The sequence below is a fragment of the Ornithodoros turicata genome, unplaced genomic scaffold (genome assembly GCF_037126465.1).
Source record: "Ornithodoros turicata isolate Travis unplaced genomic scaffold, ASM3712646v1 Chromosome93, whole genome shotgun sequence".
NCBI lineage: Eukaryota > Metazoa > Arthropoda > Arachnida > Ixodida > Argasidae > Ornithodoros > Ornithodoros turicata.
Genome location: NW_026999397.1, coordinates 1,279 through 27,530, shown reverse-complemented (window position 1 = coordinate 27,530; position 26,252 = coordinate 1,279). Strand labels below are relative to the sequence as shown.

At 43.0% G+C, this 26,252-nt stretch overlaps 1 long non-coding RNA gene across 1 annotated transcript; it reads left to right on the top strand.

The window, feature by feature from the left end:
• The first annotated feature begins 125 nt into the window (after positions 1-125).
• On the top strand, positions 126-25,813 carry LOC135374667 (uncharacterized). The gene is made up of 3 exons (XR_010417059.1): positions 126-296; positions 1,697-1,922; positions 25,793-25,813. It is a non-coding gene; the product is annotated as an uncharacterized LOC135374667 (long non-coding RNA).
• The last annotated feature ends 439 nt before the right edge of the window (positions 25,814-26,252 follow it).

Sequence of the window (26,252 nt, the reverse complement as noted above, 5' to 3'; positions counted from 1 at the left end):
GGGACACCCTCTATGACCATGGTATAAAGAACCAGTGTCGAAAATCGATCGTGTAACATTCACCCGTCCATGCTCCTAGAAATGTGACTGGACAACGACGAAGTGTCACCATTGTCAACGTGACAGTGCGCAATCACAACGAACGGGCCAGAACAGATTCGTCTCCAATATCATCCTTCGCAGAATGAAACTAGGGACTGTAGCTGCCATATTTGTCATGGCAGCCCTGGGCAACGATTGGAACAGGGGTACATCGGCATTTGGACCCGTTTCGAAGAGAGTTGACCCGATACAAGGTACTGTGCACCCGCGACTACCGCCATATTAGGAGCTGTATGAGATCGATGTTGCCCATTATACTTTCTAATATTGCGGCTGCAGCGTGGCAAGGAAGTGGTCCCGGCTCTCATATTCAGTTGTGTTTTGGTTTGTTGGGGTTTAGAAAGAAGGCTAGGAAATTCAAGCTTGCCGGTAGGATAAGTCCTGGTTAGACGGCCTCATTGCGTACTCATTGGGCATTGGCTCATTGGACGGATGGAACGGGCTCATTGGCTATGCGTACTCATTGGACATATCAATCTAACCTCTCAGTGTACAGGTAGAGTCTACTAAATGAACTTCATCTAGCTCGGCTTAGTGCTCATAAATAGAGTGACAGCGCCACAGAAGATGTTCTTGATCGTTGTATGCAACGTTTCCTTATATATCTACGTGCAATGTTTTCGCCGCGAGCAAATAACATGAGACTGTCTGATCCGTACGCTCTTCACGGCGTGCTCTGACCAATAGACCTCACCCTGTTTGTAAACAAATGACGTCATAGTGTTCAACAGCGCCACCAGTTTGGTAAGTTGAACTGCGCTGGAAGCTAGTCACGCAGCTGAAAGTCACGGTCTTGAGGGGATTACGAATGTCGCTGAAGGGGACGCGACCTTCGGTCCTATTTTTCTTTCAGTAGGAGGCAGCGAACAAGTACCCATTCGTGGAACCCAGCCCTCCCATTCTGATTTGTTTCGGTTTCAGTCTGTCTACCAACGTGATGATGACGTTTCTCGGGTAGAGTTCTATTGCAGATCAAGCTAACCGTTTTGGATAGAATCCACAGCAGGTACACTGCCCTTGTAACTTGAAGTGCATGGGACCCGCATCTCACTATAACAGTAGCAGCATTCGAGCAGCAGAAGTTATGGAGCATACCTAAAAGTGTGGTGTTATACCTGCATTTACGTTGTAACACGACGAAAGACAAAACTCAGTTCGCACGCAGTGTTTGACTTCCGTAGGATTGCGTTCACGTGGGCCGGCCATTTCGAGTACTCAAGTCAATTCTTGCGTTTTCACGACAACCGCGACTATATCCAGTTGGCGGGAAACACTAGAACGGAAACAAGACCATTTTCATTCTTCTGAAATATATTGTGCGACCTTGGTTAATTTGTTTTTATCCCACAATTTTGCTCCCGAAATCGGCGGTCACTTTGAGCTGTATATTGACATGCTGTATTGATGAGACGGAAAAAGCTACAAGGACAACTGTGAAACGGAGTCTTGGAACGCCAGTCCACATGACTGTACAGCGTTTTTGATGGCTCTTCCTTTCCTTTTGGGCACCGCAAATTATTTAGGGCGTTGTAGGAGTTGTCGTACCACTCCCGGTGTACGCGGGACTGACCGACTTTACTTGAAATATTTGCAGAAAATAAGAAGATCTTGTTGAGGAACCATCTACGATTATCCACCCGCAACATACTTACCCTGAACAGTGCTCCTTATGAAGAACGCCTACCACTGAGTCATCAGAACAGGTTTTTTATTGAATTTGATTTCAACAACTTCAATGGAGATTGTGCGGCCAGCGCTCACTACGGTCCCACGGTTAAACGGGGTTCACTGCTACAGCTATGCGACAATCTTCCTAATCCGTAAGTACTCCTTTAGTGCATATGTAATCAACGGTCTTGTAGACGGTTGTCAGAGTGTCAGTGTTTTTGCCGTACTGCTTGGGACACGGTACTCTAAAATCTCCAGCCGGTGGCGGAGCGACATCCTATCTACCATCCTAACCTATCCTATCTACATCCTATCGATGATGCCGTGCACGACTAAACTATACCAATACGCCTCCTGAGGGGAGGTCCTCCTCAACTGCTCTCCCTACAGACGACGCTAAATATCAAGGGGTTCTCTCCATCCGACAGGTGGCGGTGTGTTGCCTTACCTCGCAGACCCGTATATTAAAAGGGAGTCTGGCCATTGATGGGTCATGCCTATACCTGAAACTCCACCCACTTTTTCAGCTTTCCGACCAATGAAGTCTTGAAATATGGGGCGCTATCAATCAGCCTATCCTCACTATTTGCCCTCTTATCCAACATGGGCAAGTAGTAGACGTAGGAGCATTAAATCGACGTGGATACTTTCGACCATCGCTATCGTCTGATATCGGAGGATATTTGGAGCAGGATACTTTCCGCCCAAGGAGGAGCGCGAGCCAAGACCGCCCCGCGCGTTTCGCAGCCGGGCGCCGCGTACAGAGGGCTTTCCTTCTCACATTCGAGCATGCATGAACATGCAAAGTACATAACCACCAACCGAAATGTTATTGCCCCCCCCCACCTTATTCCCTCTCCGGCCCAGTTCCACATACAATACATCCTGAGTGAGGAAGTCCACTCCATGGAAGAGTGTTTCATCTCCCCATGCTTCCCCTTAACATAGCGTACTTTCCTTCTCGCGCCCAGACATGCAAGCAACAGACATACACATTTGTACAAGTGAAAATATTTTATTAATCTAAAGGACTAGCAATCAGCATAGAGAGGTGTAAAGTTGAAACGAACAATTTCTGCAGGCAACATTCACATTCTACACACACACACCACAAATTTTATGATATTGTAATATCTGCAGTTAAACCAATTTAATATCAAATGGATAGATTCGATAACTCGACCGGGCAGACAATCACTTCCCCAGAGCAGATATTTATTAAAGAACCTACAGGAACACAACTTTTAATTAAGGAAGGGATTCTTAGTTCATACAATAATAATTAAAATTAAAATTTCTACCATAACAAGTCTGAGCTTCTTCTATGTGACCTCCATCTTCTTGTTGTAAATCAACATAAAAAAAATCATACATGTAAATAATTAATTATTCCATGCTCAAATCATTTCAGTGCTATTAAATACGAGTCTTTTCGATTGAAGAGCACTACAGGGGGGACACACCGCACCATCCAGGAAAGCACTAATTAAACAAACAATAGTTAACACTGTCAGAGGGACATCATTAGCACAACTTTTAATTAAAGAATCTTGAACTTCGAAGCTTGCTATCAATACGACCTGAGCTAGGACGAATGCCGAGGAACGCGAACTATATAGGGAGGACAATTTTCTTTGATATGAAAGATGATACAGCCCTCACTTTCTTGTGCATTCAGAATCATTACATGTACACACATTAAATACAATTCCGACTCACATTTACGCATGTTGCCGAACATTTCCATGAGAAGAACACAGTGACACACACACGCACACACACAAGCTCAGATAAACTTATTTCCTGACCCCAGTCCGCTAGAACAGGTTTCACCTCTCCTTTCACACGTCCCTCTTTCACTCTTTCCCCGAAACGCGCGGGAAATCTCCCTAAACCCCAATCGACGATTCCCTCCCAAAGTCAAAATACATATTGGGTGCCATCATCATTAGAGTGAAGGATGATATCAATCCACTAGTAACACCATAAATGCAACGACTGATCTTGCTGTTATATGAAGGCGATATTTTTTTATTATCCTAATTGAACAATATACAATGATCACAAATAGTCTATATGTAAGCATCTTCAGGGTGACCAATTCGAATTTTGTTGTAACTCACCCCCCCCGTTTTGTTTGTTTGTATGTTTATCAGATCACCATCACAAATAGGTGTAAGTAAATAATAATTAACTGATTATATTAATCGAAAGCTACCAAATACGAATCTACCAAGTGAAGAGCAAAACGCAGGAACATGTGGATAGTTGGAGAAGTAGAATCAGACACACGATCACAGCAACAATTATCATTAGTCAACACTACAAATATTATGCTAAAAAGAGGAGCACAAGTTAAGAACATGTATATAGATGGAGAAAGTATAGAGCAGTAAAATCAGACACACAGAATCGTAGCAAGAATTAGCAATAGTCAATGCTTAAAGAATTAATAATAATGATCTACTTATACTCATCGAAGGCTACCAAATACGAATCTATCAAGTGAAGAGAAAACAACAGGAACATATAGACAGATGGAGGATTTATATCAAGCACTCAGAATCGTAGCAACCATTATCGTTTGTCATTGCTTGGAGGAATAATTATTCTCAACTTATATTAATCGAAAGCTACCAAATACGAATCTGTCAAAAGAGGAGCAAAACACAGGAACATGTAGATATATGGAGAAAGTCTGGAGGAGTAGAATCAAACCCACAGAATCGTAGCACCAATTATCGATAGTCAATGTTAGAAATAACATGCTAACAGGGGAACATCGAATAATCATTAAATGGATATAATCACGGCGAGCAGTCATAGAGGTAAACAATCAATAGTCAATGCTAAAAAGTGTCAGAGGGATATTATTAACACAACTTTTAATTAAAGAATAGTTAACTTTTATGCATGCTGTCATTGCGACCTTACCTAGGGCAAACACCAAGCAACACGAATTTCTATAGCAGGACAGTGTTCATCAATCTGAAAGAGCCTACAAAGCCTACATTCTTTTGCATTCGGGATCATTACATGTGCACAGATTAAACGCAATTTTGACTCACATTCTCGGATTTTGTTGAATATTTCCATGAGAAAGACAAAATAGCATACACACAGAGACAAGTTCACTGTCCCCCAGTCCCTACAGAACCGGTTTTCCCCGTCTTTTCATTTGTTCCTCTCCATTCTTTTCTGGAAACCTACGAGAGAGGTCCCCCACCGGAACCTACGGTTTCCCCATGGCCGAAATTCCTGTTGTATGGTAAATCAGTGGACTGAAGGATGACATCAACGCACAAGTAACGTCATAGATTTTTCAACAATACAATGGTTAAAAGGAAACGGCATGCTTTAATTGAACGTAGAATCCCCAAGTGAAGAAGTTGTAACACAAAGTAAACATCATCGCTTTTCTTTGCTTTTTCTCTCTGTAGCATTCATTATCACTACAAATTTTAAATATACTCATACCGTTTTTTTTAACATTATGGATAAACAACCGCTTCACATGTATCGAATCATTATTCTCTCCCTTAATCAGGAGCATAAATTTGAAAATGAAAGAACATATGGTAATACATCTATAAGCTTACTTTTATTTTATTTTTTTGAGAAGTTTCGTGGCTTCGAAGACTATTTCAAGACAACTGCCAAAATAGTCCAATGCATAATTGAAAGAACGAGCATGACCTCATTTATCAACATATAATGTAAGGATCACTGTCCCAAATTTACATCACGTGACACAAATGCAATGAAAGCAGATAAAATGAGAACAACGAACATGACCATTTAGTGATGGGAAGCTCTTTTTTTGTATGCTTAGACAGTCATAAACAGCCTATGTCAGGAACTGATTTTCTGGCGGTGAAATGACAAACAACAAACAAACAAACATATATTTTTCATTGACCTACAAGAACGAGCTGGGCTGGAAATATTCCTTCAAAGCCCACGAGTTCTCTCAGGTATTCCTCGCTGCATGCAAGCAACCTTTTCTCAGGTGTGAGAAGGCACAGACAAAACCTTTCTAGCTGGCTACAACACAATTGACCATAAGCTCCCAATCCCGTCAACAATAGAACGTGGAGATGTAGGGTCTTTTTACGACTTCAAACGCCCCAAGGATGGAAGTAATTGATGTTGGGGGAGAATCGGTACACAGGATGACGATAAAATTCTCTCCACACACACCTCAAACCACCGCTTTTCTTCTTTACACATTACTATCATGTTTCAAACTTAACAAAATAACTCAATCGAAAATATTTTTGAGTGTCAAAACAGACCAACCAATGCTATATGAGGACGAATTGTTTACATCAGCATATGGACTCAACAAGACAAACAGGACGAGCGAAAGCTTTGTGAAGCTTCTAAAACAACCGTGAAAATAAACAATTCCACAGATGAAAAAAAAAAAAAAAAGAACGAGTATAGATTATTTTCTCTACACCTAGCAAGTCAATGAATGTTCAACTGGAATCTTGTAAACTACTCCACTTCTTTGCCAATCAACCAAACGAATTTGATTACATTAGAAGGAGAAAACATAATTATTAATCATCTTTTCCAAATCGTACGGAGATTCATAGAGATGCTCCCCAAATGCCACAGCCGAGGCCTCTGTTGGAATTAGCGCGCAGACGAAATAGTGTTCTCACATATATTTCGTGTAAACTGCTCTAACTTTGCCCATCATCCAAATGAATTTGATTTCATTAGAAGGAGACAATGTAGTAACTTTAGACAAACACGCAGAATGGCTTAATTTAGAACTCGTGAAAATAGATGATTATCATCTATAACGGTCTTTCAAATTCAAAATAGTATGCAGATACACATAAATACCCTAAATACTGCAATTGAATCCGTTTTTCCTTTTTTTTTACTTTTAGAGAATCAGCATTCAGAGGGAATAGTGTTCCTACACAAAACTATTGTCACATGTTAACATTGTCGTTAAGGCATTTTTCATCCTAGTAATCTAGTGTTGACATTAGAACATTCTCACTTTTTTGTGTGCGAAAACTTGCAACAATATGTAATCTGGATGTCTGAAAGCAACAACAATATAGCGGACGGAAAAAGTGATTTCATGGTCGACATCCAATCTCATTCATGACAATCATTTCAATATAGTGAGCATGTCAAAGGATGTGTAATCACAAAAGGCCTTTGCATCTCAATTGTCTCGCGACGTAAATCCACAGTTATTATTATTAAAAGGCCTCTGGCCAAGTGTTCCAGGTTACGAATACATTTACGAAGAGTGCGATTTTAGCAATATACAAGCTTTAGTCATGTGACTGATACGTCGACGACAAGAGGACACGAAGGTTGCGAAGGTCACACTGACATAGAATTTTGTCGATAACCGACAAAATGATTAAGAAGAAGCTTGATTAAGAGGGTATGATTAAACAGAAGCAAACTTGAAGAGGCAACTGCATTGGAATGATGTGCGTTCGTGAAGACGTTATACCTCCGACGATGAAGAAAGCGATTTCAAAGCAACACTCACGGTTTCAGCGATGCGCCCGAATCCCCGATGCGCAATGACGTGCACCCATGTGGCAACATGTGCAAGTCACGCACGACGCATCCAAGCCCCCCCCCAAACGCGCAATCGCAACGCGCAACGCAAGCCCAACGCGGTATCCCGACTGTGTTGCTTGTCTCCTGAAACGTCTTCGTCATCGTCGGAGGTATAACGTCTTCACGAACGCACATCATTCCAATGCAGTTGCCTCTTCAAGTTTGCTTCTGTTTAATCATACCCTCTTAATCAAGCTTCTTCTTAATCATATCGTCGGTTATCGACAAAATTCTATGTCAGTGTGACCTTCGCAACCTTCGTGTCCTCTTGTCGTCGACGTATCAGTCACATGACTAAAGCTTGTATATTGCTAAAATCGCACTCTTCGTAAATGTATTCGTAACATGGAACACTTGGCCAGAGGCCTTTTAATAATAATAACTGTGGATTTACGTCGCGAGACAATTGAGATGCAAAGGCCTTTTGTGATTACACATCCTTTGACATGCTCACTATATTGAAATGATTGTCATGAATGAGATTGGATGTCGACCATGAAATCACTTTTTCCGTCCGCTATATTGTTGTTGCTTTCAGACATCCAGATTACATATTGTTGCAAGTTTTCGCACACAAAAAAGTGAGAATGTTCTAATGTCAACACTAGATTACTAGGATGAAAAATGCCTTAACGACAATGTTAACATGTGACAATAGTTTTGTGTAGGAACACTATTCCCTCTGAATGCTGATTCTCTAAAAGTAAAAAAAGGAAAAACGGATTCAATTGCAGTATTTAGGGTATTTATGTGTATCTGCATACTATTTTGAATTTGAAAGACCGTTATAGATGGTAATCATCTATTTTCACGAGTTCTAAATTAAGCCATTCTGCGTGTTTGTCTAAAGTTACTACATTGTCTCCTTCTAATGAAATCAAATTCATTTGGATGATGGGCAAAGTTAGAGCAGTTTACACGAAATATATGTGAGAACACTATTTCGTCTGCGCGCTAATTCCAACAGAGGCCTCGGCTGTGGCATTTGGGGAGCATCTCTATGAATCTCCGTACGATTTGGAAAAGATGATTAATAATTATGTTTTCTCCTTCTAATGTAATCAAATTCGTTTGGTTGATTGGCAAAGAAGTGGAGTAGTTTACAAGATTCCAGTTGAACATTCATTGACTTGCTATGTGTAGAGAAAATAATCTATACTCGTTCTTTTTTTTTTTTTTCATCTGTGGAATTGTTTATTTTCACGGCTGTTTTAGAAGCTTCACAAAGCTTTCGCTCGTCCTGTTTGTCTTGTTGAGTCCATATGCTGATGTAAACAGTTCGTCCTCATATAGCATTGGTTGGTCTGTTTTGACACTCAAAAATATTTTCGATTGAGTTATTTTGTTAAGTTTGAAACATGACAGTAATGTGTAAAGAAGAAAAGCGTTGGTTTGAGGTGTGTGTGGAGAGAATTTTATCGTCATCCTGTGTACCGATTCTCCCCCAACATCAATTACTTCCATCCTTGGGGCGTTTGAAGTCGTAAAAAGACCCTACATCTCCACGTTCTTTTGTTGACGGGATTGGGAGCTTATGGTCAATTGTGTTGTAGCCAGCTAGAAAGGTTTTGTCTGTGCCTTCTCACACCTGAGAAAAGGTTGCTTGCATGCAGAGAGGAATACCTGAGAGAACTCGTGGGCTTTGCAGGAATATTTCCAGCCCAGCTCGTTCTTGTAGGTCAATGAAAAATATATGTTTGTTTGTTTGTTGTTTGTCATTTCACCGCCAGAAAATCAGTTCCTGACATAGGCTGTTTATGACTGTCTAAGTATACAAAAAAAGAGCTTCCCATCACTAAATGGTCATGTTCGTTGTTCTCATTTTATCTGCTTTCGTTGCATTTGTGTCACGTGATGTAAATTTGGGACAGTGATCCTTAAATTATATGTTGATAAATGAGGTCATGCTCGTTCTTTCAATTATGCATTGGACTATTTTGGCAGTTGTCTTGAAATAGTCTTCGAAGCCATGAAACTTCTCAAAAAAATAAAAAATAAAAGTAAGCTTATAGATGTATTACCATATGTTCTTTCATTTTCAAATTTATGCTCCTGATTAAAGGTGTTGTGACAGTTGGTTTCGAGCTTTCCCAGATAAATAAGAAAAACTATTCTATCACCCGACATCATCCCATATTCAAGTTTTCAGGTCCATGACGTAAACAGGTACGGAGAAAAACGGCCCCGAAGAAGCGACATCATTGACGTCACACAGGAGCAGCGAGGGAAGACGCGCGTCTCCCAAGCCAAATGGGGGAGAGGGGTCCATGAGGTCACACCGTGGGTCGTCGTTTTGTGGCTGCGCCTATTTTCCGAACCAATTTAGCGAGAAGAAAAATTATTTTTCCCACTGTGTTCTCATAATGAGTACGATGCATATATATTATGCTTCAACACATCAGAGAAAGTGTCGCAACACCTTTAAGGGAGAGAATAATGATTCGATACATGTGAAGCGGTTGTTTATCCATAATGTTAAAAAAAACGGTATGAGTATATTTAAAATTTGCAGTGATAATGAATGCTACAGAGAGAAAAAGCAAAGAAAAGCGATGATGTTTACTTTGTGTTACAACTTCTTCACTTGGGGATTCTACGTTCAATTAAAGCATGCCGTTTGCTTTTACCCATTGTATTGTTGAAAAATCTATGACGTTACTTGTGCGTTGATGTCATCCTTCAGTCCACTGATTTACCATACAACAGGAATTTCGGCCATGGGGAAACCGTAGGTTGCGGTGGGGGACCTCTCCCGTAGGTTTCCAGAAAAGAATGGAGAGGGACAAATGAAAAGACGGGGAAAACCGGTTCTGTAGGGACTGGGGGACAGTGAACTTGTCTCTGTGTGTATGCTATTTTGTCTTTCTCATGGAAATATTCAACAAAATCCGAGAATGTGAGTCAAAATTGCGTTTAATCTGTGCACATGTAATGATCCCGAATGCAAAAGAATGTAGGCTTTGTAGCCTCTTTCAGATTGATTAACACTGTCCTGCTATAGAAATTCGTGTTGCTTGGTGTTTGCCCTAGGTAAGGTCGCAATGACAGCATGCATAATAGTTAACTCTTCTTTAATTAAAAGTTGTGTTAATAATATCCCTCTGACACTTTTTAGCATGGACTATTGATTGTTTATCTCTATGACTGCTCGCCGTGATTATATCCATTTAATGATTATTCGATGTTCCCCTGTTAGCATGTTATTTCTAACATTGACTATTGATAATTGCTGCTACGATTCTGTGTGTTTGATTCTACTCCTCCAGACTTTCTCCATATATCTACATGTTCCTGTGTTTTGCTCCTCTTTTGACAGATTCGTATTTGGTAGCTTTGGATTAATATAAGTTGAGAATTATTATTCCTCCAAGCAATGACACACGATAATGGTTGCTACGATTCTGCGTGCTTGATATAAATCCTCCATCTGTCTATATGTTCCTGTTGTTTTCTCTTCACTTGATAGATTCGTATTTGGTAGCCTTCGATGAGTATAAGTAGATCATTATTATTAATTCTTTAAGCATTGACTATTGCTAATTCTTGCTAAGATTCTGTGTGTCTGATTTTACTGCTCTATACTTTCTCCATCTATATACATGTTCTTAACTTGTGCTCCTCTTTTAAGCATAATATTTGTAGTGTTGACTAATGATAATTGTTGCTGTGATCGTGTGTCGGATTCTACTTCTCCAACTATCCACATGTTCCTGCGTTTTGCTCTTCACTTGGTAGATTCGTATTTGGTAGCTTTCGATTAATATAATCAGTTAATTATTATTTACTTACACCTATTTGTGATGGTGATCTGATAAACATACAAACAAACAAAACGGGGGTGTGAGTTACAACAAAAGTCGAATTGGTCACCCTGAAGATGCTTACATATAGACTATTTGTGATCATTGTATATTGTTCAATTAGGATAATAAAAAAATATCGCCTTCATATAACAGCAAGATCAGTCGTTGCATTTATGGTGTTACTTGTGGATTGATATCATCCTTCACTCTAATGATGATGGCACAAAATATGTATTTTGACTTTGGGAGGGAATCGTCGATTGGGGTTGAGGGAGATCTCCCGCGCGTTTCGGGGAAAGAGTGAAAGAGGGACGTGTGAAAGGAGAGGTGAAACCGGTTCTAGCGGACTGGGGTCAGGAAATAAGTTTATCTGAGCTTGTGTGTGTGCGTGTGTGTGTCACTGTGTTCTTCTCATGGAAATGTTCGGCAACATGCGTAAATGTGAGTCGGAATTGTATTTAATGTGTGTACATGTAATGATTCTGAATGCACAAGAAAGTGAGGGCTGTATCATCTTTCATATCAAAGAAAATTGTCCTCCCTATATAGTTCGCGTTCCTCGGCATTCGTCCTAGCTCAGGTCGTATTGATAGCAAGCTTCGAAGTTCAAGATTCTTTAATTAAAAGTTGTTCTAATGATGTCCCTCTGACAGTGTTAACTATTGTTTGTTTAATTAGTGCTTTCCTGGATGGTGCGGTGTGTCCCCCCTGTTGTGCTCTTCAATCGAAAAGACTCGTATTTAATAGCACTGAAATGATTTGAGCATGGAATAATTAATTATTTACATGTATGATTTTTTTATGTTGATTTACAACAAGAAGATGGAGGTCACATAGAAGAAGCTCAGACTTGTTATGGTAGAAATTTTAATTTTAATTTATATTGTATGAACTAAGAATCCCTTCCTTAATTAAAAGTTGTGTTCCTGAAGGTTCTTTAATAAATATCTGCTCTGGGGAAGTGATTCTCTGCCCGGTCGAGTTATCGAATCTATCCATTTGATATTAAATTGGTTTAATTGCAGATATTACAATATCATAAAATTTGTAGTGTGTGTGTGTAGAATGTGAATGTTGCCTGCAGAAATTGTTCGTTTCAACTTTTCACCTCTCTATGCTGATTGCTAGTCCTTTAGATTAATAAAATATTTTCACTTGTACAAATGTGTATGTCTGTTGCTTGCATGTCTGGGCGCGAGAAGGAAAGTACGCTATGTTAAGGGGAAGCATGGGGAGATGAAACACTCTTCCATGGAGTGGACTTCCTCACTCAGGATGTATTGTATGTGGAACTGGGCCGGAGAGGGAATAAGATGGGCGGGCAATAACATTTTGGTTGGTGGTTATGTACTTTGCATGTTCATGCATGCTCGAATGTGAGAAGGAAAGCCCTCTGTACGCGGCGCCCGGCTGCGAAACGCGCGGGGCGGTCTTGGCTCGCGCTCCTCCTTGGGCGGAAAGTATCCTGCTCCAAATATCCTCCGATATCAGACGATAGCGATGGTCGAAAGTACCCACGTCGATTTAATCCTCCTACGTCTACTACTTGGGCAGCGCCATTTTGTGTGGCAAGTGGATTGGAGGGGATTGAAATGGATACCTCACGCAATCTGCAAAGTAGTGGATTGTTGGTGCAAATTTGATGTACGCCACCTAGGCTGCGCATGTCGGGAATTGTTGTCGGCTTCCGTCGTTGTACCGCTGCCGGCAGAACCACCTGCTGGGACGCATTCCGTTGTCGGTATGATTCGTAAACAAATCTACATGAATAGTTGGATTATAAGAGGCAAGAATGTTTATATCCATGAAATCCAGATTTAAACATACGATTGTACAGCACAGCGCCGTTTTTGTTATGATTTCGTTGTGATCGCCGTGTTCACTAGGCCTAACACCGGCGACAAAACGTATTATTTTCGAGAAGATAGGACGACAGAAAATCAGGCGATGTCAAGTTGCCGGTGATGAGTAGATCAAAGAGTGATATTAAACGGTAGGAGCAACTTATTTATTTACACATGGTAACAAGACTTTCGTGCACGAGACTGCACTACTTCAGGTTACAAAAATATGAACATGGTACAGGAACATATATACAGTTGACGGGGGAGTTTTGGTATGAGAGGGTAACAAGCTGATGAAAAGGATGTAAATACAGGTAAAAATGAAAAGAACATAAATACAAACGAAGGGGGATCAGAAGCGCAACATAACGCGAGTCCAAAGGCTTTTACACGGGAAACGAGAACGCATGTAGGTGACGTTCCAGGAATTAAGGATAAAAAGGGGGGTTATGGCGACGGAATGAGGACACAGGTGCGGAGTACAAAGGTAACCAGTGGACCATGAGGACGTGAAGACAGGGGTGGTCTCAGGAGAGAGTCAAACGAAGAGAATATGGAAAGAAAAAATGTTGAGTTGTTTTACAGTGTGTTGAGAGTCTTTCGTCGCTGTGAAGTGTGAAGTATGTTGAGATGGAGGGTGAAGATGGATCCTGCGCCACTGAGTGCTTTGTTATAGGTGGTAACGAATGATAAGAGATTTTCTGGTTGCCGCGGTTCATGTGAAAGTAATTTATCCCGATCTAGAGATTTGCACTTGGAGAGAGCATTGTTTAAAAGGTTGGGGGAGGGGGTAATTTCGTTTTGTAAAATCGTTCGACATTTCTTCAGCGCATGCCTCAAAATGGGTTGGAGCATATCCGTTTTAGACGTGTGAATTGGCCAAATGGGGTGCTCCTTTTCTGAGTACTAGGATGGTAGCTGACAAAATGAAGGTACTGGCGTATGTCAGTGGGTTTCTTGTATAGGCTCGTGACCAGCTTACCAGACTGTATAGAGACAGTCACGTCTAGAAAATGCACTGATGCTTGAGAAAGGTTACACGTGAACTTGATGGCCTGATGTACGGAGTTAAAATGCTCGAAAAACGCAATTAAGGATGGTTCATCACTCGACCATACGATGAAAATGTCGTCAATGTTCCTTAACAAGACTAAAGGTTTGATCGGGAAGGATGCTAATGTTTTTTCTTCAAAGTTGAATTTTGACAGAATGTTTCTCGTTAAATATAAAGTTGTTATACATGAGCACAAGCTCAAGAAGCGAGAGGACAGCTGACGTCTGGAGAATTTACAGAATGGCGTGCCTATCATGTCTGGATAACTTCAGACGGGAAAGATTCAAGAAAAACTTTCACCGCATCGAGACCCTCATCGTGTGGTACGTTTGTATAAAGGGATGTAACATCCATAGAAGCCGAGATGACATTGCTCAAATCTCTGTTCTGCTTATTAATCCAATTGACCTTAAGGAGAAAGTCATTGGTGTCTTAGTTAGATATCGATAGATGAGCATACGTTGAAACTGATTTCCGAGAAACGTATATTAGGATGTATATTTGCAGCGTAAAATCAGGAAAGTCCGTGAAAAATTTTTGTCACGAAAGCCCCGCTTCACTGCATTTGTCTTCGTCGCCATTTTGGGTGGCAGTATGGTGTCATGGCGACCCCTTGGTAAAAAGCAAACCAATCAGAGGAGCGAAACTGTGATTGACAGGTCGAGCCTCTTTTTGTGACTCATCCCAATGGCCAGACACCCTTTTAATATACGCCTCTGTTGCCTCGTAGACTGCATTGGTCTAGTTCCTTCGTGCGCGACATCGCCGATAGGGGATCGCTCCGCCACAGACTGGAGATTTTAGACAAACGTGTCCAAAACAGCACATTGCGCTAGTGTTGCGATCCCGGATATCCCGAATCCCAAAATCCCAGGAAACCGGCTGTTTTTCACTTCCCAAAATTTCGAAATTTTTGGAGAAAAAAAATTGTGGAAATTCGGAATTTGCGGTGAATACCATACACCTAATGTTAGCGCCGTCGCGACGCAGAACAGTGTAAGAATTCCGAGTTCATTAATTTCTAGCAGGCGTTTCGAATGATAATTGATTATCCCTAGCTGCATCTCAAACACTCTGGAGGCGTACGCGTCTCATGTCATTCCTTGCGGGACGCCGGCATGCAGGCCACCCTGGTTGACGTATGAAATACATGCGCCTGAACTCAGTGCGTTACTTTTGTCGTTTGAGGGCATCGGCGCCGCCGAACTGCTTTTATAGGGGGCGCGCACATGGACAACAGCACATATAAAGGTATAAAGAAACAAGGAATTTCGAAGACGCGCCTTTTTCTCAACATGAAGCATCCAGGGGCACCTACCCTCTGTTGATGCATCAGTGATTCACCTTGGGAAGTCGAATCTTTGTTTCGTATTCCGTGACAGTATATGAAATAAATCTGTGGGCACTATGCACGATAACTGGGAATAAAGACGATCCTTTTGTCATGGAGACCAATAAACGGGCCTTATCAATTGAACCTCTGTATGCAGTGAGGGGATAACTCGAATCATCCCCTTTTTAGTGTTTTTGTTGCAATGACATCTACATTCCAGTATGTACTTGTGAATGAAAATTTAGGACCGTATTGGAATTTATTGACTCGCTATAGGAGGATAAGAAACGGGAAATGCATGCGTGTCAATGGGATGGATAGCCAGATCAGGCTCCTTTTCTACACACGCATATAAATGGTGTAGCCTAAATTTTGCTACGATGTGGAAATCAATTTGGACTTCCACTCTGAAAACATGTTCTTCCTACATCACGTGACCATGTGAACAGTGCTACTGAGCGTTGTAATCGGAAAAACGTGTGCACTATGCTAACAAGTCATATTTTCCTGGCTATATAGAACATTATTTTTCAAGATTATGCTCGTTTAGCAGCACGATAATCAATATCTAGGCTGCTTCACTGCACAAAGGTAACTTCGGCCGTCCTGGCCTCACCATGAAAGTCAGACTCGTGAAAACTGTTTTGCCCTGCACGAAAACCCTGTGCGTGCGGTGTTATATAGAAAAAGGAAATATGTCACGCTCCTGGGTTTTGTTCAATTTCTGCTAAATCCCACATCCAGAAACGATGCCAACGGGACGTGCATGTAGAGTAGACACAGGCATACATGTTACACATTTTGCATTTGCGTTATTCGAGGAGACTCATCTACAATTATTTTACCAAATATTCACTGGCAGTTTTCCAGGTCTGGGATTTTTCGACTTCTCCCCTTATTGCATACAGAGGCTCAATTTTTGGATAAAATGAACGTTTCGATTAACACGCACACAGGAATCGTCAGAGTTACCACACAAAGGATGTGCATGCCTGCTGTTTCGGTGTTACATAATTCCCGGTAGTATCCCGGTATTAGTAAAAAAAATCGCCCAATCTGCGGTCTGCAAAATTTACCCGGGGCTTCCAATACTACATAAAAACATATGAGAATCTGGCGTTGCTTCTGCAGTGTCTCTGAGTGTGTGACAGATGTAGAATTCGCGTTTTCTGCCAAATTGGAATCTCGTGCTCAGCGAGCCAACTGGTTACGTACCGGCTGAGATACCAACGCCGGAGGTGATTACTTATCTTTTTGATGAAAACTGATTATCGGCGCGTAGTGGCGGCGCTTCACAATCTCCACCACCCTTTCTTCTGTCCTTGGAAAGCACAGCTGCAGTGGACCAATGAGTTGCTCTTCTCCCAATGCAAAAGTAAAAAAAAAGGAGAAAAGCCATGCAAGGACTTATACCTGTTTCCTATGCAAAAATTGTGCAGTTCGAAATGCAAACCAACGATGATTCTATAGAAAGGAAAAGAAAACACCACGTAACTTCCTGATGGGTCATCAGAACCTGTAATCTGAGAAAAATCAAACCATCAGTGGTGATGGCTTGATGGACTATAAGGATGTCTTGTGTCTGACGGCTTCACCATATTATGTTATTGTTTGATGGCCTTCGAAAACCATTGATGTGTCGATGGGACCAACAACAATAGCAACTTTATTCGAGGATGACCAGTATCTACAGTCTAGTAATTGCAAATGTAGAAACCTTGCTTGAGAGACGTAGTCCGTAGTCCTTCAGCATAGTCCGTTCAGACAATACGTGCTGAGAACTCTGTAGTTGTGTCCAGCAGTGCTGTAGTCTGCTTTACCTGTAGCGTTAAGAAAGGGCTGCCTCGTTGTTAAGTTTACTGAGCACCACGTCCATGTAGCATATTTTATATATATATATATATAATATAATAGTATTTATTTCCACAAACGTGGCGGAGCCAGAGACAAAAAGCTCTATCAGACCTTGGCAAAGGCCTCTGGCACCTACAGCCGGAGCACATCATACAGTATACTCAACATACACAAATTAAGCATTCAAGCATTTCTTGAGCTCTATGGCTTTCCCGGGCTAGCTTTGTCCGGCTTCTGGTTGTCCATAGGACAGGTTGTTCTTTGCCAGTAGTGAACCACGTAATACAGGCATTTAGAATGGAATGATCGGATCAGGGTTGTGCCTCGTGAGCCACCTAGTCGTATGGCCAACGTTCAAGAGACAGAGCGCAACGGACGATGCTGTATGAGCTCACACTCTTAAATTTTATGCACCTTCTTGGGTATAATTGGATGATACCATAACTGATTACTTTTTGTGTGTAAATCTACCCCTTAAAATGGAAGTACGCCCTCCAGGAGAGGTGCTAATTGGACACCATCTCGGGTTTAACTGAATAGTACCATAACTGAATTCATTTTCGGTGTAAATCAAGACACTTAAACAATGGCGTAACGTGTGCAGCTTTGTTTCCATAGTGAGTGTATCATGCATACCAACCAAAGTAACGTTACAGTGTAACAGGTATGGGCCCAGAACATTACGACGACTAGCATTGGACCAGCAAGGCCAGTACCCGTGGTTACGCTGTCAGTCAGTAAGACGTTTGTCGCATGACGATCTTTAATGGCGTCCGCAGATGAATTTAAGATTGAGAAGGTGACGTCGGAGAATTATCATGCCTGGCCAATCAAGACCAAAGCTGCAATCGTGCAGAAGGGCTGCTGGGAGGCTGTCGACCCAGGATGCTCAGGCACTGAAATGACGAACGACGGATGAAATCCGATAACAGGGCACTCACCTTTCTTTCTTGGTGGTGGAAGATAGTTGTTTAGATAACATTGGTGCCTGTGCCAAAGAAGGATGGGGCATCTTGCGTGAGATGGACACGAAATACGGACTCCTACACATTTTGCAGTTGTTACGTGATTTCGTGAACGTTCGAATGAAGAAAGTGAAGACCCATGAAGGCGTATTTGAGTAGGCTCATGGATTAGCACAGGATGCTCTTCAATGCAGGATACGGGTTTTACGGACAAAGGAAGTGCCACAAGTAATGTTCTTGGGTCTACCCGAAAGCTATGAACTCCTCATCTTCAAGCTCGAGCAGGACGAAGCCACCCTTACCACGAAGGAAGTGAAAGCCAGACTACTTGTCCGAGAGAAGAGAAGATCCGGCGTACGAGGAACAGTCGACAGATCGCACGGCGAGGCAACAGCTCTTTTGACCAAGAACAAGTCAGTTCCGAAACCTGCGCGGACACGACAGGACGACAGAAAGGACGCAACGTGGGCAGGAGGAATCGCGGGTCTCACCCCACGACGAAGCGACCTGTCCGATGTTTCGCGTGCGGCAAGTGCGGGCATATCGCCAGGCATTGCGAGAAGACTCTGACGATCAAGCCAGTGACCATGCAGAGAGAGGTCCCGTCTTATCCGACAGGAAAGTAACTCACGAAGCACTGTGTGCGACCAGCCGTGTCGTGCCAGGAGTCAAGTCTGGTATCTGGATAGCGGCGCTACCGACCACATGACGTCAGACAGGACCAAGCTTCGTACTTCAGATCAGCACCATCGACGCTGGAGATGGCAAATAAAGACGTCGTGGAATCGTAGGGAAAGGGCGAGACCCAGTTCGAGCTTGTAACCGGCAATGGCGGGAAGTCAATCCTTTTGGAAGGACGTCATCTACGTACCAGCACTAGATGGAAATCTCCTGTCAGTTGGACGATTGAAGAGCTCGGGTTCAGAGTCGAAAAGGGCGACTATACAGGGTGTCCCAGAAAACGTGTCATTGAATTATAATAAAAAGCTACGCCACCTAGAATCACGCGGTCAACGGCATTGTTCTTATTAGATTTTTGCCACCTCCTAATTTGAATGTCATGTACTCAAGTTTATTTAAGTAAATATTTGCGAACTGAACTCGGAAATTTGCCAAGTAAATGTCACTTTTTACCCACCACTATGAAGAGCGTGCCGAATTCACTCAAATTCATAATAATTCACAGTGATATACACAAGCTATCCCATCGGAAAAAATAGTCGAATATCATGCTTTTCGGAGCGCCGGACCATAGCGCGCGATGACTTTTGGAGCGGAATCGCTCTCAGTGCGACGAAAGGAGCTTCCGAAGCCAGCCCACAGAGTGATGGTAGAAAAAGTATCAGTTTCCTAAAATTGGAAGAGGCAAAGCATTATCCCAGCAAAAGTCGAACGCGATAAGCCGTGCCTGTTTTTCTCTTTCTGCGATGTCGTGGAGGGCTGGGTTTCCAACCTCATTTCGTCGGACTGACGAAGATTGCGCTGAAAAATTCATCGTGCGCTATTCTGTGCGACCTCCGTAGAGGCATGATGTTCGGCTATTTTTGCGATGAGATAGCTCCTGAATATGCCTGTCAATTATCATTATTTGACCTAAATTAGACACGCTCTTCACATTGGTGGGGTAAAAAAGTGACCTTTACTAGGCAAATTTCCGACTTAAGCTCGCAAAAAATTTACATAATTGAACTTCCGTTACACGACATTTATATGAGGAGGTGGCAAAACCCAAGTAAGAACAAATGCCATTGACCGCATGACTCTAGGTTGTGTAGTTTTTTTTATTATAATTCAATGACACGTTTTCTGGAGATCCTGTATATGGTGAGCGAGAAGCGCCCAGTATCGAAACTCTCAAAGGCTGTTAACACTTCCATTCTCCATCGACGAATGGGACACCTACACCTGACGCCGTACATCATACGCGGTACAGGACGACGAGAGATGTTCAGTGTGTCTACTAGGGAAATTGACGAGGAAGAGCTTTCCAAGCACTGCCGCTATTTTGCGAGCCAAGGTCACCACTGAAACTGGTGCACTCAGACGTTGGGAGTGTCACCCCGACTTCCAAGGGATGGTCAAACTTTTTTGTAACCTTCATCGATGACTACACGCGGTATACAGTGGTATACCCAATAAAGAAAAAAACAGCCGAAGTACTAGAAAAATTTATTCTGTACAAGCGCATGGCAGAGAACTTCCATGGGTCACCATTAAACAACTCCGTAGCGACAATGGTGGGGAGTATGTCGGGAAGGATTTCGTCCGGTACCCTGCAAAAGTACGTCATACGAAGAGGGCTAATGGTACCGGGTACTCCGCAACACGAACGGAGTAGCCGAAAGGATGAATAGGGACCCTACTGGACAGACGAGATGTTTACTGATAGAGTCTGGACTCACCAAAAACGCTTTGGGCCGACGCTTTGGCAACAGCCTGCTACATAAGAAACAAATGTCCTTCCAGCTTAATTGGCCAACAAGTGCCGGAAGCGCTATGAACCGGGAGAGAAGCCACCATCGACCATATGAGGGTATATGGTTGCAAGGTCTGGGCCGCTCGAAGCAACATCGAAAGACGAAGCTGGACCCTAAGGCTGTGGAGTGCGTTTTCGTCGGGTACCCAGATGGTGTAAAAGGTTATAAGCCCTGGGACAAGAAAACGACAGTTTCTTCGTCGTCGCGACGTAGTTTTTGACGAGAACAGCTTTCCGTGCCGAAACGCCAACCCAGTCGACAAGCTGGAAACTTCGCACGGAATGGTTCGGCCGAGCGTGACCAAGTTTCGCATGAGCTTTGACGACCTGGTCGAAGACAACGAAACGCGTCACAACAAGAGGACACGCCAAAAGGGGGCGACATGGATCCCTCGGATGACTACCCGAAGCAGTAAGTTTCGGACGTGAAACAGCCACTGCAGGATGCCACACCCCTACTCAGACGTTCCGATAGGTTAGCCTCCAAGCCAAGGCCGAACTACTCGTGTTGTGTCGTTAAAAGGACAGATTTTCCCCCCGACCCTCAAGACTGTAGAAGAGGCGCTCTGAGCGCCAGACGGACGCAAATGGCGAGAGACATACAGGAGGAGCTGACCAACTTGAATGGGTACTCCGCAAGAAGTATAAGCAAAACGGCGTACTAGAGAGGTACAAGGCCGTTTGGTTGCTTGCGCGGGTAATCCCAGGTGAAAGGGGATTGACTTCAAGGAGACTTTCTCGCCGGTGATAAAGCTGAAGTCACTTCGCATACTACTGGCACTGGCCGTCGAAGAAGCTGGCCTGTTCATCAAGTCGACATCACAGCTGCTTATCTAAATGGGTCACTAGAGGAAACTATCTTCATGGAACGACCAGCTCTCTTCCATGAGGGAAGCAGGGATGACGTCTGCCTATTAAGGAAGAGCCTCTACGGTCTGCGCCAGTCCGGAAGACAATAGAACATGAGGCTTGCCGAATTGCTAAGGAGAGGTGGTTTGACGAGGTCGAAGGCAGAGCCCATGCGTCTATTTCGACAACGAAAGAGGCGTCATCGTTAGTGTCTACGTGGACGATATCCTTATTGGTGCGAAAAGTGAGGATGACATAACACGTTCAAGAGAAGCATAGGGCTGAATTCGAGGTCAAGGATCTCGGAGAAGCGCACCATACTCTCTCTATGGGGGATCCGACGTCATGGTGATGGGAGGTTGACTCTGGATCAGGTATCCCGAAGAGATTGTGGACCTCTTTGGAATGAGAGACTTAAGGGCGTCCACACCACAGGATCCAGGGATGAAGTTCAGAGCATCTCAAGAGGCCCACCCTTCAGAAGACATGTCTCGCAGATTCCGCCAAGGAGTAGGTGGCTTACTTTACCTTGCGGGGAGCACGAGACCCGATCTTGCTTTCCTCTGCCTCCTACTTAAGTCAAATCAACGAACAGCCTACAACAGAACACTGGAATGGAGTAAAGCACGTCCTACGGTACGTCAAGCAGACAAAGAAGTATGCCTTAACGTACACGAAGACCGGGAAAGTCGTGCAGGCCCTCTGTGATGCAGTTTGGCCGAGCGACAAGGTTGATAGGCGCTCTTTTAGCGGCTACACATTCATTTTGGCAGGCGCGGCGATCTCCTGGAGCAGCAGGAAGCAAAAATCAACTGCACTTATCCACTATGGAGGTCGAGTATCTGGCGATGTGCGAAGAGGCTAAAGAGATGTTGTGGCTGCAACATTTTGCTCAGGAACTCGGTCCACTTCGATCGTCCAGGAACCGCACCTGCTATACGTTGACAATGAAGGCGCCATCGCAGTAGCGACCAATCAGATAACATCTGAGCGGAAAAAACACATTGAACTGCGGCATTTATTTTTTCGGAAAGGTCGAAGAAGGCAAAATACAGCTGCAGTACGTCAGGACTTCGGAGAATACAGGAGATATTCTGACGAAAGCTTTAAACGGGGAGGGGACTCGTGGACTATGCGACTCCCTGGGCCTTCGAAAAGGCGTGTAGACGACATCTCGAGGGGGAGTGTTAAAGATGGACAATATGTCGTCTACTTTCAGTTTCGTTTTCTATGTTCACGTGCTTCTAGTGCATACCACCGCATGTCTCGTGTTCACATTCTCTCATCGTTAAACCTCGGCGGCCGTTACCGTCAGCTTCGACTTGCCTGCTCCCTTTCTTGCTGAACCCTGGCGTTACAGTGTAACAAGTAAATGCATAACATGAACATGTAATGCAGGGTTCTCCCAATACATCAATTCCGAACTGGTCCCATATTGGACCAATATACGGTCTGGTATGCAGATAAGGATGTACGCGCTTAGAGTTAATGATAAATTTGGAACATCGCATAAATGGCATAACGAACCAAAAGCTCGCTTAGAAAGGAGTTTCCCTTCTAAGAGAAAACAGATACCATATACACTGCTGGTCTTGCGCGCGTCTGCAAATTTAATAGCCCTGCTCGCTTCCCAGTCAAAACGAAGGGTGAGATGTCTAAGTGAAATTTGATTATATACACAAAAAAACACTGAAGTGAGGCATTCCTTGGAATATCAACTCACCATCAGATAAATGTTTATACTGGTTTTAGTATGAGTGAAAATTAAGACTCAGCGCAGCGTACACGGCATTCATATTCTAGGACAATGTTAAACTTTTTCCTTACTTAGACCCTCTTCACAGCAGTAGCAGTAGCCACAGATACACCCCTCCAGATCAGGACTCTGTAACTATTACACCCATAGAACGCCCCCCATGCAAACTTTTTTTGCCCAAAAGAGTGTAACAGGGGTGTGCAAAACGCTTTACAACCAATTTACACCCCATATGCACCCAGAAGGGTGCTGAGAATTTTACAGTGCAGACTGTGGAATCTCTCAGCCTGATCATCCAGCAAAATATCATACAACCATCCATCAACGCCCTACCTAATCAGCTGTAGCGGTCACCTGTCCAAGAGCGTAACGACGAGTTCGGAGGCCTGTGCATTCACTAAAGCATAACTGCGAGTAGTAAACTTCACGCCAACCAGAGGGACCTACTCTTCTACCTATTCAACGTTCCCACTAAGGTGTTACAGGTGACGTGTTTACAAATTGCGTGACTGATTGTGTGTCAGCATACAGGTACTATATCTTTCCACGGCGAACTGGACTTTAAAATATCCCGAGAAAACATGACGTGAGGTGTGACACCGTGAGGTCGTTATTTTTATCGTTTTAATGCGCATCGGCACAGGCGTGTCGACACCGTCCCTAATTATTGCCGGAGGTTTTTGCATCCTGATTTATTCTGAGCTGAACGAAATTGAGATAAAATTTAGTTATCGTCATTCGTTCCATTTACTCACACCAGGGAAGTTATGGATGACAGGTTCGAATGTACATACTTACACAGTGGTTGCGCCGCGGGGACGACCAATGATTCTCCACGACATCACTACATCCACTAGCATTCATCAGGCACAATCGCAAAAAGAAAAAAAAGCACAAGTACAGCGTTGATAGCACCAGCTCACTTGCGCACTTTCTGACGCACACAACAGGCACCACTCTAACTAGAATGGGAATGCCGAAACACATGCCATTTTTGTTGCAGTCTCCACTCTAAGAAAAAAGTAGTAAAATCAGGAGCAATTGTAGCTTCAAGTCCCCTAGGATTGCAATTACTCCCTATTTAGCCCTCTAACCCGGACTTTACTCCCAGGACTGCAAATTGTGACTAAACTCGCGAATGGTCTTCCGAATGCAACAGTATACGTAAATTTGTGCTCTTGGTCAATTTGATGGCATAAGGCTGTATAACTCAGCCAACCTATGTATGTCGCAAGGTTTTATTCACTCGATGCATCACGGTTTGATTTAATGTATTTTCATGCATGCACACGAACTCTAGAACTGATAGAACAGAGCATGAAATGCAGGCATCCACACTGCGACATTCATTACTCCCGTGCATTTACTCGCGAAAGGGACTATTTTTTGTGGCAATACATTTAGCCCCCACAAGGAGTAAAGTTACTCCTTTTTTTCTTAGAGTGTATGCACCGCGACGGTGGCTCTACTCCTATTATGTCTGTGGTGGCTGCGTTGAAGTTAACTCTACTTCTAGCCAGGTTAGAGTACTACTAGAAGATCTTTCACTATAGTAGGAGATGGCTCTTGAGAAAAATTCCTGGAGGTGATAAGAACTGGGGTTTGCCGAAACAAACCGTCCCAAATAAATCGTGCTAAAATAAATCGTTGTGAAATGAATCGTGCCAAAATAAACCGTATTAATAGTCCTTCGATTTTCAAAATCCCCCCACCGACGAGCCAATCGTCGGCAGCTATGCCGACACCAACCAGTTTCGAAATCCCCCACGAAAAGCCGCCTCTACGTCTTCCTCTCGTATTATAGGATTTATTTTGGCACCATTTATCTAAAACGATTTGTTTTAACACGATCTGTATTGGGAAGTTTTCTTTTCGACGGTTTATTCGGAACAGCCGATAGAATTACACGTTATAATGACTTACCGCGCAGCAATTAACACAATTATTCATCAGTAACTCACAAGTCGTACTCAACATACTATCATCCGTATTGTCCTTCGCATCAGCTCGGCTATTCCCCAGATCTGAACTCTTTGTGCGTCTCTTTATCAAACTGAAGACGTTCGTATTGACGTGGTTTATATTGTGATATTCTTCTCTGTTTTGGCGTACTGGAGTCATTTCTTTTTCCTTGTATATGTACACGCAATTGGGCTTTAGTGTGCACACTAACCGAAATGGTAGTTGATAGCAGTTTTTCGCCTTGTATTGTGTGTGTTTCTTTTTTATTACCCACGTGAGTCACGCTAGCAATTTCGTTGTTATTAACCATGTTCTCTTGACTGCAGCACCGCTGTACTGATGACGGGCCTCATCAAATCGTATCCGGTGACTTTTTTCTCAGATTCGTTCATACTTCTTTCGATAAATTATTATTACTAATATTGATGTTACAATTACCTAAAAACAGGGATCCCACTTGGATTTCAGAGGTTAAGGATGATCAGACCAGCGAAGTTTACAAAATACCGCCCTCCCTTTCAGGTCAATCAAAATCGACAGTGACACATTGATCTTGACAAGCAAGAGCATTGATTTAGTGATTGAATTGACCGAGCCATGATGGAACACGCTCTATGCCACGTTACATACAAGCTTTATCCATATGTCTGTGAGTACCATCGCAACGTTTCTAAATGTAGACTCTAGAAAGGGGTCGTACTGGAAATCATCTCGCACTTGAATCTCCTTTAGCTTGAGTAAAGGCTTCAAGACAGCATCCGCAGTCAAACAAGCCTCTCGTACTTCCTCTGATTCAGCCTCGCGGCGTCGTCTCGCAGCCAGGGATCGGAACTGGAACTGAACCCGAACCGAAAACCGGAAAAAAAACGAACCCGAACCGAACCGAAGCAGAACAATTTTTCCGCGTGTCCGGAACCGAACCGGAACTGAACCGAAAAAAAATTCATACGGTTACCGGTTCGGGAATCGGTTCAGAGGTGAA